The sequence below is a fragment of the Mustela nivalis genome, assembly GCF_964662115.1.
Source record: "Mustela nivalis genome assembly, chromosome: 12".
Lineage (NCBI taxonomy): Eukaryota > Metazoa > Chordata > Mammalia > Carnivora > Mustelidae > Mustela > Mustela nivalis.
In genome coordinates this window covers 16,799,782-16,813,589 of record NC_139031.1, presented here as the reverse complement: position 1 = coordinate 16,813,589, position 13,808 = coordinate 16,799,782, and the positions used below count along the sequence as shown (strand labels likewise).

General features: G+C 35.8%; 1 protein-coding gene across 6 annotated transcripts in view; it reads right to left on the bottom strand.

Annotated features, from left to right (window-relative positions):
• The window catches only part of CNOT4 (CCR4-NOT transcription complex subunit 4), a 139,321-nt gene that overhangs the window by 83,931 nt on the left and 41,582 nt on the right, over positions 1–13,808 (bottom strand). The window lies entirely within an intron of this gene.

The following is a 13,808-nucleotide window of genomic DNA, read 5'->3' as shown; positions in this document are numbered from 1 at the left end:
GGTGCCTGGGTGGCTCAGTGGGTTAAAGCCTCTGCTTTCCACTCAGGTCATGATCTCAGGGGTCCTGGGATTGAGCCCTGCATCGGGCTTTCTGCTCAGCAGGGAGCCTGTTCTCCCTCTCCCTCTGCCTGCCTCTAGACCTACCTGTGATCTCTGTCAAATTAAAAAAAAAAAAAAAAAAAAAATTTTTTTAAAAGGCAAGGTAAGCTGATTGCCTAAATATCAACAGCAATACTTCACCATTTTATTTATTTTTTTAAAGATTATATTTATTTATTTGACAGAGAGAGAGATCACAAGAAGGCAGAGAGGCAGGCAGAGAGAGAGGAGGAAACAGGCTCCCCGCTGAGCAGAGAGCCCAACGTGGGCGGATCCCAGGACCCCGAGACCATGACCGAAGCGGAAGGCAGAGGCTTAACCCACTGAGCCACCCAGGTGCCCAAATACTTCACCATTTTAAATTCAGTACCAAAGTACCAGTATACATATATCATTAATATACATATACTATGGAACTCAAGATTGTCTGTTTTACCTTTAGAACAGGAGGAAAGCTTATTTATGTTTTAGAAAAATACCTACCTAAGAATTTAAAGTCCCCTTCATAAAGGTTAAGATTCATTATACATAAAAGAATCAATTACATGGGACTGCTTTCAACCTCTCCACCAATGCGCTCCTCATTTAGTAAATTATTTTACTTGCAGAATATATAAATCAAAATCAGTACCCAAGTCATCTCAAACACTCTGTAACATGTCCCCTAAGCATTTGCTAGGGAAGAAGAGGTAGATAAGGGTAGGAGAAGATGAACAGAATCTTTTTCCAGTAGAAATGAACTCTTAGGAGGGAAGACACTGTCTTATTTATTAGCATATCCAAAAACCTCAGAACAGCTGGTATCATGAAACTATTTGTAAGTAGAAGGACATCAACAAAGAAGGGATGGATGGATGGAAGGAAGGATGGATGGATGGGAAAGGGAAGGGAAGTGAAGGAAATGGAAGAGAAGTATCTATTTATTCATCCATAAATGTGTAAGCACCTATTAGAAGAGACAATGAACAAAACTGCCAGTCTTTTGAAGTCCATATGCAGCAAACACATATTAGACATAATAACAGACTTCTCTGAACATCTCACTGAAAAAGCAAGGTTGTTTGTTTGTTTTTAATTTACTTATGATGCAATATTCAATACTAAAAAAAAGTAATTTGCTAATTTGGATGCATTCATTTGCAGGTAGAGGAATATGATCATTGATTTTGGGAGAGTTGTTATTAAAATTACTACCAATTTATCAGCTGAAGAAATCAAAGAGAGACAAGATGACAAATCATTTAAATCAAAGCAATAAGAAAATGCAATCTTTGCATACAAATATATTTCTAAAAATCTAACAATATGAAAATTAAAATGTATTTAAAAACTGATCACTTATGTGTAGTATCAATTTAAAGGGAAAAAAAGGATTTGCTACAAGTTTCTGTCCTGTAAAAAAAAGTTTCCATACACATTGAAAATGATTCAAGTAAGAAAGATTTAACTTAAACCACTTGGGTGTAGACTTCTACCACTACTTAAAGTGGGCAGAACTTAACAATGAGTATCTTTTAAAGGGGGAGTTTAAAAAACAAAAGGTAAAAAAGCACATTTAGGCTCTCTTATCAAGAAAGCTAACTCGTTGTTCTAACTGTATCCAGTACATCATAACACTAATTCCTTCTCCTCAAAAAGGTTCTCACTTTATTAGAAAAATTTGATAACTGACCAATGTACTTTCTGCATTCCAACAGTTCTTTTTTATCTTAATTTACTGAGTGATTCAATAAATAGTTATTCAGCTCTTCTTGTGTTTCAAATTCTAGTCTATGTCTTTGGGATACATTATTGACCCAATATGCAAAAATGACCCTAAGTTATAAGGCAAATGAAGAAACATTTTCTCAAGAAAATCTGAAACTCGGGAAAAACAGCAAGACTATGTAGTATTTGAACCAAAATCTACTTACTTCCTCTCTTTCCTTCCTCCTTCGGCTAAGGAAGGCTGAAACTTCAGCCTGGTGTAGCCAGGAACAAAGAGTGCCCTCTCGCCACAGATACCAGTTCAAGAGCAATCTCCCAGGAGGGGCAGGACATCAGCGTTTCTCATTCTGCTCAAAGCTACCTGATGCTAAAGCTAAGTTCCACGTAAGTGCAGGTAAGGGCATCTATCTCTCTTCCACTTAACTGCTATTCCCAGGAAAGAGGTCCTATGTTGCTGCTGTAGGCTGTAGGCTGAAAATACTAGGACCCAGACTGTCCTTCACCCAGCTACTTTGGAAAGCAGAAGCCCCACACCAAGACAGGCAAGACTAGGTGACCTGAGACTGCCACCATATACGCTTCCAAGAAGTGCTCAGTTCCTAAACTGGGGATGACACACAGAGAGAAGAGCACATCACTGTCTCTACTACACAATTCCAGAGCCAAAGATTTTGCCAGAAAGATGAAGCAGGCCTTAAAACCAATAACCCTTGAATTTCTTCCAAGAAGACTGTTCAATCCAACATTGTTCCAATGCTGACTTTGTCTACAACAAAGTGTGAAGTTCAAGCCTAAGGGCCATCTCAAAACCTAGGGCATTGTAGTGAAGGGCAAACAGGAGGAGATTCAGATACAGGCTAACCTGTAAACCAGCTGGGCTGAACCCTCCTGGGGTCAGAACAAATTTCAAGCTCTGACCCAAGAACTATCCCTTCTAGTGAGCTCCAATTTTTTGGATCAAGCTGGGAAACAATTCATGTCCTAAGGCATTGTTGAAAACAATGGAGCAAGCAGACGGCAATTAATGGAGCTTAACATCTGGGTGTAGTCAAGAAAAGAGGCAGTGAAAGGGAGCCCTGTGAAAAATTCCTGGGTGAATGTGGGCATATCCAAATCTGCACCCCCTAGGAACAACACCAGATGCTTAACATGCCAAGAGAGAAAGAGAAGTCACTAAAATAATCCACTCAGTAACTAAACAAATAAGCAAGTAACAATCAGAAGCCCTGAGAAGGGCACGGGAGACCAGTATCAAGAGCTGCTACGATATTGTATCAGATGTCCAGTTTCCAACCAGAAATTACAAGCCATAGAAAGAAATAGGAAAGAAATAGGAAAAAGCAACCACAGAAACTGCCTGTGTGAGCCACCAGAAGTCAGATTTAACAAAGACTTCAAAGAGTCATTTACATATATTCAAAGAACTAAAGAAAACCATAATTAAAGTAGTAAAGGACTGGGCGCCTGGGTGGCTCAGTGGGTTAAGCTGCTGCCTTCGGCTCAGGTCATGATCTCAGGCTCCTAGGATCGAGTCCCGCATCGGGCTCTCTGCTCAGCAGGGAGCCTGCTTCCCTCTCTCTCTCTGCCTGCCCCTCTGTCTACTTGTGATTTCTCTCTGTCAAATAAATAAAATCTTAAAAAATAAAAATAAAAAAAAAATAAAGTAGTAAAGGACTGTATGATGACATCATATCAAACAGAGTGTCAATAGAGAGATAAGTATTATTAAAAATAAACAATGAAATTCTGGAGTTCAAAAGTACAATAACTGAAATTAAATAGTCATTAGAGGGGCTGAACAGTGCATTTCAATTGGCAGAAGAATAAGATGGCAAAATCAAAGACAGATTAATAAAGATTAAAGATTATGCAATCCAAGGAATAGCAAGGGAAAAGAAAAAAGAAAACAGAACAGACCCTCAGAGAAAAGTAAAACACCATTAAGTGCATCAGCATACTCATACCGGGTACAAAAGGAAGAGAGAAGGATAAGAAAAAAATATACTTGAAGAAATAATGGCCATATGGAAATGAACTACAGTGGGGCATCTGGGTGGCTCAGTCAGTTAAGCACCTGCCTTTAGCTCAGGTGATCAGCTCGGGATCCTGGGATCAAGCCCCACATCGTGTTTCCTGCTCAGTGGGGAGCCTGCTTCTGCTACTTCTCTACTGCTGCTCTCTTTCTTGCTCAAATAAATAACATCTTAAAAAAAGAAAAGAAAATGAACTATAGCTACACAAGAGATGAATCTCACAAACATAATGTTGAGCAAAGGAAGCAAGATGAATGGTCATATACATTTCAACAAACAAAAGAAAATATATTTTAGGGATGCACATAAGGTAATAAAAGTCAGAGTATAAGTGCCTCTGAATGGAAGGGAGATCGTTATGAATGGGAAGAGATGTATCTGGAATGGGGAAAGGGTGGGTGACTCTGAGGCTACTTGGAATACTCTATTTTTGACCCAGGTTATAAAGATGTTTGCTTTAGAATTAAACTGTACATGTTTTATATATTTCTCTATATTCCTCAATTTTTTCAGTCTTTTTTTTTTTAAAGATTTTTATTTATTTATTTGACAGACAGAGATCACAAGTAGGCAGAGAGGAGAGAGAGAGAGAGAGAGGAGGAAGCAGGCTCCCCGCTGAGCAGAGAGCCCGATTCCGGGCTTGATCCCAGGACCCTGGGATCATGACCCGAGCTGAAGGCAGAGGCTTTAACCCACTGAGCCACCCAGGCGCCCCAATTTTTTCAGTCTTAAAAGAAAACAGCTGCAGATTCCACAATGGTTAAAAATAATCCACAGATCCAGAGAGCACAATATACCTAAGTAGGATCAACAAATGGACAACCAGCTACCAGACAGCAAAACTGCAGAACACCAACAGCAACAAAAATCTTAAAAGCAGACTTTTAAAAAGGACCTCTCACCCAATGCAATGATAATTAGAATTAGAGCTGACTTCTCAACAGCAACAACTGAAGTTAGAAGAGACATACATAGATATTGAAAGAAAATTATTAGCAACCTACAACTGTGCTCCTGAGGAGAATAACCCTCAAGAATGAGAGTAAAATCATAAAAACATTTTTTGAGATAATCATATGGACTCGATACTAGAGGATATTAAGGAAGTACTGTGAGTTAAGTATAGTAGTAGTATTACGTTTATTTTTTTTAAAGCTCTTCTACGGGAGATCTACTCTGAAGTATTTACAGACTTCATGATACAGTATTTCAGCAGGAAAGAAGAAACAGAATGGCAAAGAGATGAAAGTAGAACAGTAAAATGTAAGTGCAGAAACTGTACAACAGAAGTAACTGGGTTTCATTACACTACGGTCAACTTTCATATATGCTTACAAATTTCCATGATAAAGTACTAAACTGATAATATAAGGAGACTAAATTAAAAATTAAAACAAATAAATAAAAATAGAAACATTTTACCAGTAAGAGACCTCCACTAAAGGAAATTGTGAAGATGTTCTTCAGGAAGAAGGAAAATGATCTCATAAGGCCAGTCAGATATTAAAGAAGGGATGGTGAGAAAATATAGTAAAAATGTATGCATATTAAATCATGTACTTCTATACAGAACAGTATCATCTGTTGGATTTAACAAGGATAAAATAAAATATTAAGCAATAACAACATGTCACTTAGGAGAAGAGTGGTGTGAGATAAGCTCCAGTAAGCTCCAACTTTAAGAGGAATATGAACAGTAAAATTTCAAGGGTAACCACTCATTCTCTATCATCTACTAATCCCACCTCCCTGTATCTTCCACACAGAAAGAGCTGCACATATACTAAGGCATACACAAACACTTCCAGCACTTTTTCATAATAGCAAAAAATGGGAAACCTAAATGTCCATCAATACCATATGACAAAATTACAGTAAACCAATAAAAACACTATTCAACAATTCAAAAGACTAAAGCAGATCTACACATACAAACATACTGAATGCAAAAATTTAAACTGCAGGTACTGTACAACTTTTTTACATTACAAAATCATAGAAAAAATTATATACAAGCTGGTAATAGTAACTACATCTATAGAAACAATGAAAGAAATGGGATGGATTGGAAACAAGCCTTGTGTATGAGTCTTATAAACAGACTATTAATGCATTTCTTACATAATAATACATTAATTTTTTTAAATAACTTCAAAGTATTAAAGTTTGAATCCTTTAAGTGCGAAGATCACATCTATTGTGTTCAACATTGTGCCACAGGCAAATGTATAACAAATTATAGGTTCCCACAAGGAGCAGGGGGTTACATAGAATGACTGAAAGTGAAAATGCCGAAATAGCAGGGTAACTATGTTTGGTTTCCTCTCTAAACATTTACATTTATAAAGGGAAAAACTATTTTAAATTAAAAATTAAGTGTATCTGACAGAAAGACACAAAGTGATGAGATGAAGAACTTTTAAATGTATAATTAGAGAATCAGAATCAATATGCTTCCTATTAGCTTAATGTTCTCTCAGAAGAAAGCTAGGAGTTAAAAAAAAAAATTAAAGGCTAAGCCTGATGAAAGTGTCATTAATAAGATAAAATCAAATCTGCATAAAATCAAAGCAGAGATTAATTAGTGTGCTAATTAGTTCTCTACCATACTCACACAGATTGTCAACAAAAGGAGTTGCCTATACCAGTACATTTTCCATTCAGAAAAACAAAACAAAACAAAAACACCCCACAAAAAATCCCCAGATCTATTTGGGGGGGACAGCACCTGGTAGAAGGGTATGCCCATTTTAAAGTCTTTAAGGACTGACCCAAAGAACTGTTTGAAAAAAATGAATCAAAGCATCAAAAATTCAAAACCCTCCTGGTCACTCTGAACATATATTAGTCCTTTTAGAGATGTGTCTGTACATCAGTTTATAGCATACCAGAAGAAACAGGTAAGAAAAAAATCAGTCCAGGGGCGCCTGGGTGGCTCAGTTGGTTGGACGACTGCTTTCAGCTCAGGTCATGATCCTGGAGTCCCAGGATCGAGTCCCGCATCAGGCTCCCAACTTCATGGGGAGTCTGCTTCTCCCTCTGACCTTCTCCTTGCTCATGCTCTCTCTCACTGTCTCTCTCTCAAATAAATAAATAAAATCTTTAAAAAAAAAAAAAAAAGAAAAAAGAAAAAAATCAGTCCAGCAAAAACACTAAACTGAAGTTCAAGAGCCATTCTCATCCTCTCAGTATTAAAAGACAAAAATGTTTATTAGAACGGTTAAGGGGAACCTCTTCTTTAGTCATATTTATATGTCAACCAGTGATTTAGATTCTAACACCTAAATTCTGATCCCAGGTCGCATGCTGCATGTTCCTCTTCCACCAAGAGATCAGTTCCAATTCATCCATCCCAAATTCTTTCATCTTGCCACCACTTTGGTCTTTCCTCTTCACGGCAAACAATAACTAATGAGGAAGCTCATCCTTTCAATTTTTTGGCTAGGTTGGACACACTCCAATGTGCTAGTTTTATTAATCTTTAAATTGCATAAAGGTATAATCTATACACATACTTTAAAAACATTTAAAAAGTAAAAGTTCATGATCAATGAGTGAGGCAATTTATAAAGAATATATTTTTTAGGGGCACCTGCGTGGCTCAGTGGGTTAAAGCCTCTGCCTTCAGCTCAGGTCATGATCCCAGGGTCCTGGGATCAAGCCCTAGATTGGGCTCTCTGCTCATTGGAGAGTCTGCTTCCACCTCTCTCTCTCCAGCTGCCTCTCTGCCTGTCAAATAAATAAAAATCTTAAAAAAAAAAAAATGCTAAGTAAAAATATACTTAAAATATTTTTAAAAATAAGTTTTTAAAATATATATACATATTTTTAAAATTATATTCATTTCTTGTACCCAAAATGATCTATTTAAGTAATTATACATTTCAAATAGTACCATGGAATTTAAGCCTATAGTTTAAAAAAAAAATGACTAAAAACACAATTCTGAGGAAATGGAAGATATTATTTATCTAATGGTGGAATAAAAAATATACTAACTCATCCATACCACTGCCGTTTTAGAAATTAAAAGCCCCAGGGGCGCCTGTGTGGCTCAGCTGGTTAAGCATCCGACTGTTATTTTGGCTCAGGTCATAATCTCAGGGTTGTGAGAGTCAGCCCAAGTGGGGCTCCCCACTCAGCAAGGAATCTGTTTGAGATTCTCTCCCTTCTCCCTCTGTCCCACTCCCTCATCTCTAGAAATCAATCAATCTTTAAAATCTTAAAAAAAGAAAAAAGAAAGAAAGAACCTAAAAGCCCCATTAAAAAAAAAAAATCTAACACTCACTAAAAGAAAAGAGGTTCCAAATACTTTCTGTGAAGGGCTGAATACTATTTTATTCTTCATGAGCCATACAGACCTACATTCACTCAACTGTTGCTCAAGTACAAAGACAGCTGCAGACAACACATAAAGAATTGAGTGTAGGGGCGCCTGGGTGGCTCAGTTGGTTAAGCAACTGCCTTTGGCTCGGGTCACGATCCCAGGGTCCTAGGACCGAGCCCCATGTCAAGCTCCTTACTCAGGAGAGAGCCTGCTTCTCCCTCTCCCTCTGCCTGCTACTCAGCCTGCTTGTGCGCTCTCTCTCTCTCTCTGTGTCAAATGAGTAAATTAAAAAAAAAAAAAAAAAAAAAAGAGTGTGGCTGCATTCCCATAAAACTTATTTATGGGCACTGAAATTTTAATTTCACTTAATTTTCCCATATCACAAAATATTACTCTTTTGATTATTTTTTCAAACACTTGAAAATGTAAAAACCACTCCCTTGGGCCTTAGGAAAACAAGCAGCAGGGACCCCTGATCCAAACCTACAGGGAAACCCCAAAATCTGAGCATAAGCCTAAGTCTTGGACAAATCTTTCAAATCTATTTCTCTTAACCTTCTTTCTGAGGCAATCTTTTTTAGTATTATATTAAACGTAACAGTTTCTCACCACTCCAAGCATTTACTTTATCAGACTCCAAAATAATCTGTAGATAAAGCCTTGCTTCCCAATTAGATAAAATTCAGAAAACAAATACAGTACCTGAGAAACACTGACATGAAATATTTACCTATCATACACAGCTACATTAAATCCAAGACCATTCTGATTAACACATTGAAACATTAAGTAAAACTGTCCTAAATGATGTTAATCAATACTTACAAAATGTTTAGAAAATGTCTCCAATGTTGGGAGCCTCAGTAAGTTCAAAATAATCAAAGTCTTTGTATACAAAATACAAGAGTGAGAAAATTAGGGGCGCCTGGGTGGCTCAGTGGATTAAAGCCTCTGCCTTCGGCTCGGGTCATGATCCCAGGGTCCTGGGATCGAGCCCCGCATCGGGCTCTCTGCTCGGCAGAGAGCCTGCTTCCTCCTCTCTCTCTGCCTGCCTCTCTGCCTACTTGTGATCTCTGTCTGTCAAATAAATAAACAAAATCTTTAAAAAAAAATAAAAAAGAGTGAGAAAATTACCTACAAGTTTAGAATTGGGTGCAGTTTTGTATTTCATAGAAGGAAGAAATTCAAATGAAGATGCAAAAAGGAATAATGAAAGTAAAATATGAGTACTGAAAAATGCAAAAGCAAAAAAAGTAAACACATGGAGAGGGATAAAATAATAAGAGTCTAAGTTAAGTTTTAACAAGAAAGGAAAACAGCTAAAGGTAAACTAATGACTGGTATCACAAGAGAAGCAGCTGGGTTTTAATTGAAGAGAAAACAGCTTATATGAAAAATGGTGGTGAGAGATTAAAGGAGAAGGGGGAATAAAAGAGCAAATAACTAAAATAAAAAAATTAAAATTAAGAGACATGTGGGAGGCTCAGTCAGTTAAGTGCCTATCTTGGGCTCAGGTCATGTTCCCAAGGTCCTGGGATCGAGTCCCACATTGGGCTCCCTGCTGAGCCTGCTTCTCTCTCTGACTGCCACTCCTCTTGCTTGTGCACTCACTTACTTTCTCTCTGACAAATAAATAAAATCTTTAAAATAAAACAAAACAACATTAAAATTAAGTCACCATTTAGTAAAGTTATCTTTACTAAATACTAAATACTTAATATCTAAATATTTGCTATTTACTAAATATTAAATATCTTTACTAAATATTACTAAATAAAGTTATATTTACTAAATATCTTTACTATCTAGTTATAATCCCCCTCCCCACCCCAGAGTATGGGATTTTTTGCAATATAGTATAGTCTTTTTATATGAAGTATGCAACCATTAGTTATTATAAGAACTACAGTGTATCTATTAATGGGAGGAAAGTTAAAGAATCACGACCTCTGGTACTGACAATATACATGTATAACAGCATGTGATAGATACATGTAAACAATGTTAGTATACTTACACATGTAAAAGTGTCTAAACTTTGACAGTAGCTATAACTTCAGCAGTTACCATTTCACCAATTTCCTGGAACTAGGCAAATTATGGTAAACTGTAAAACTCCAATGCTTCTAGAAGCTTTAATGCACAAAACAGGAATTTTTTAAAGGAGAGAATCCTGTGTTAAAGCAACAAGCATGTATAAGAATACATTAACCAAGCAGCAATCTACATCAAACAAAGAACCACAGAACTAGCTAGCCTCAAGTGTTTCTGAGTTAACAACCCAGACTACAACCTATTAGGTGAAAAGATACACTTAACTAGCAAAATTAGATTTATAAGACTATGTCTCCCAAAGACTATTTAATAAATAAATTAATCTTACAGTAAGGAACAAGGATAAGTATAAGGTGCTTTGTACTTTGTAGGTGCTTAATAATTATACAGAAGGATGAGAGAGAAAAATAGGGAGGCAAAGAGGGGGGAAAACACAAAACATTATAAACTTAATAGCAAAATTTGAGATAGGAAACCTATAGATCATTCCTATGAAAACAAATACAAAAATCCTAAATATCAGCAAAATCACATCAACAATATTAAACTAAGTAGAGTTTTTCCAGAAGTGCAAGGACATTATAATAGGAAATTATCACTTCAAAAGATCAAAAGAAAAAACTGTCCATCTCAAGAAATGCTAAAAAATCATTTAATAAAACCCAATTATCTTGTCCTTATAAAAAATCACTTAATAAACTAGGAAGAGAAAATTATCTTACAACAATAATGGATACATACTCCAATACATTCTAATGATGAGACATTAATGGGATTTCCACTAAAATCAGGAATAATATAGAATGCTATCATTATATCAACATTATTCCAGAATGTTAGACAACATTTTTAAGTCAGGCAATATATGTATACGTAAAGAGTGTTCAAAACAGACAATGTATAAAACAAACACAAATTACCAGTGTCATAATAAAAAGGGTAATTACAGATATCATAAATAGTAAAAAGCATAAAAGAGAACATGAGAAGCAACTTTATGCCAATACATTTAACAACTAAAAGGAAATCCCCAGATTCCACAAAAACACAAGTTTTTATTATTTCTTTAAAGATTTATTTATTTACTTATTTTAAAGATTTTATTTATTTATCTATCTCAGAGAGAGAGAGAGAGAGAGAGAGAAGGAACACATGAGCTCCCTGCTGAGCAAAGAGCCTGATGCAGGATTCAATCCCAGAGCTCTGGGATCACGACCTGGGCGGAAGGCAGACGCGTAACTGACTAAGCCACCCAGGTATTCCAAAAGACACAAGTTTTTAAAACTAACCCAAGTATAGAAAATCTTGATTGTCCTCTAGATGTTAATGTAATTTATTTTTTAAAACCTTTCCAGAGGCTTCATGGGTGAATTTTCCAGATATTTAAAAAAATAAATAGGGGCGCCTGGGTGGCTCAGTGGGTTAAAGCATCTGCCTTCAGCTCAGGTCATGATCCCAGGGTCCTGGGATCGAGCCCCACATCGGGCTCTCTGATCAGCGGGGAGCCTGCTTCCTCCTCTCTCTCTCTCTGCCTGCCTCTCTGCCTACTTGTGATCTCTGTCTGTCAAATAAATAAATAAAATCTCCAATAAATAAATAAATAAATAAATAAATCAAACAGACCAAACTTTGACAAACTCAGAGAACATGGGAAAATGAAACATTTCCCAAGGCATTTTATAAGGCAGCTACATTGTTGGCATAACCTGACAAAAATATTGTATGAAAATTACTAAACCTTCATAGACATAAAAATCCTTTAAAAACTAACAAAATACAGCAATTATATTAAAAGAAATAATATCATGACTGTGATTATATCAGGAATGCTAAGTTGATTTAACAACTTAAAAAAAGTCAGTGGAATCCACTACATTAACAGAAAAAAAAAGAATCCTGATCATCTCAAAAAACGTGGAAAAAGCATCTGACAAAATTTAACATCTATTTATAATAAAAACTCCCAGAAAATTAGAAACAAAAGGAATCTTCCCCAATCTTTATGATTTTATAGACTCTTTATAGATAAAGAGTCTATAAAAAGCCCACAGCTAATATCATACCTACTGGTGAACTACTAAACACCTCCCCTGAAATCAAAAACAAGTCAAGACTATCTGCTTTCAACTTACTTATTCAACACTTTACTAGACATCCTAGTCAGTGCAGTATAACACAAGAAAAATAAAGATATAAAGATCAGAAAAGAGGGGTGCCTAGGTTTCTCAGTGGGTTAAAGCCTCTGTCTTCAGCTCAGGTCTTGATCTCAGGGTCCTAAGATGAAGTCCCACATCGGGCTCTCTGCTCAGCAGGAGCCTGCTTCCCCCCACCCTTCTCTGCCTGCCTTTCTGCCTACCTGTGATTTCTGTCAAATAAATAAATAAAATCTTTTTAAAAAAAAATCGGAAAAGAACTAAAATGAGTCCTTATTTGCATATGACACAACTTCATACACAGAAATTCCAAATGGGGGGAATCTATTAGAACTAGATCAATTTAGCAAGATCAATGCATACAGAAGCAACATGCGAAAAAAACCACTGTATTTCTAAGTATTAGTAATATACAATGGAGACAGAAAGTAAAGCCACAATACCATTAGTAATAGCATCAAATAAAATACCAAATACCTAGAAATAAATTTAATAAGAGGATGTGAGGTACATTTACATTAAATCACAGATTTTTGCAGAGAGAAATCAAAAAGATAAATGGAGAGATACACAATGTTTATGAATTGAAAAACTTGGTATTTTTAAGATATCAGTTACCCTCAAATTAACGTATACATTCAATGCAATCCAAATCCAAATCCAAATGGGCTTTTTAACTTGAAATAAGCAAGGTGATTCTAAAATTTTTATGGAAATGTAAAGGACTCAGAATACAAAAGCATTCTTGAAAAACAAACTTGGAGAACTTACACAATCAAATTTCAAAGCTTACTATAAAATTACAGTAATTAAAACAGTGCTGGCATTTGTGGTACTTAATTTTTGGAGAGACACCAATAAAATTCAATGAAGAAAGAGAGGTAAGGACACAGAGCACCTATGTCGAAAAAAAGTGAATCTAACTAATATACATAATTAATTCAGATCAATCAGAGTTAAATCTGAGTACCAAATTATATTCTGCTGACAAAGACTCATACCTCAAATACATGAAGAACCCTGGGGGGAAAAAAAGGACAAATAATTCAATTTAAAAAAATAAATGAGAAAATATATAAAGCTTTCAGAATACTTAGGAGAATATCTTCATGACTTTGGCCAAGGGAAAAGATTTCTCAGCATATAAAAGAAAATAAGTACAAAATTAAAAATTAATAAAATGGACTTCATCAAGATTAAAACCTTCTACACATTAAACACCATTAATGAAAGGAAAAGTTACATACTGCAAGAAAAAATTCACAAAATATATATCTGACAAAATATTCATATCCAAAATATATTTTTAAAACCTCCTACAAATCAATAATAAAAGATGATACGATTTACACAAATAGCCAATAAGCACTTCATGTGTCTAACACTACTGGTCATCACGGAAAAGCACATCAAAACTACACAGAAACATCACTA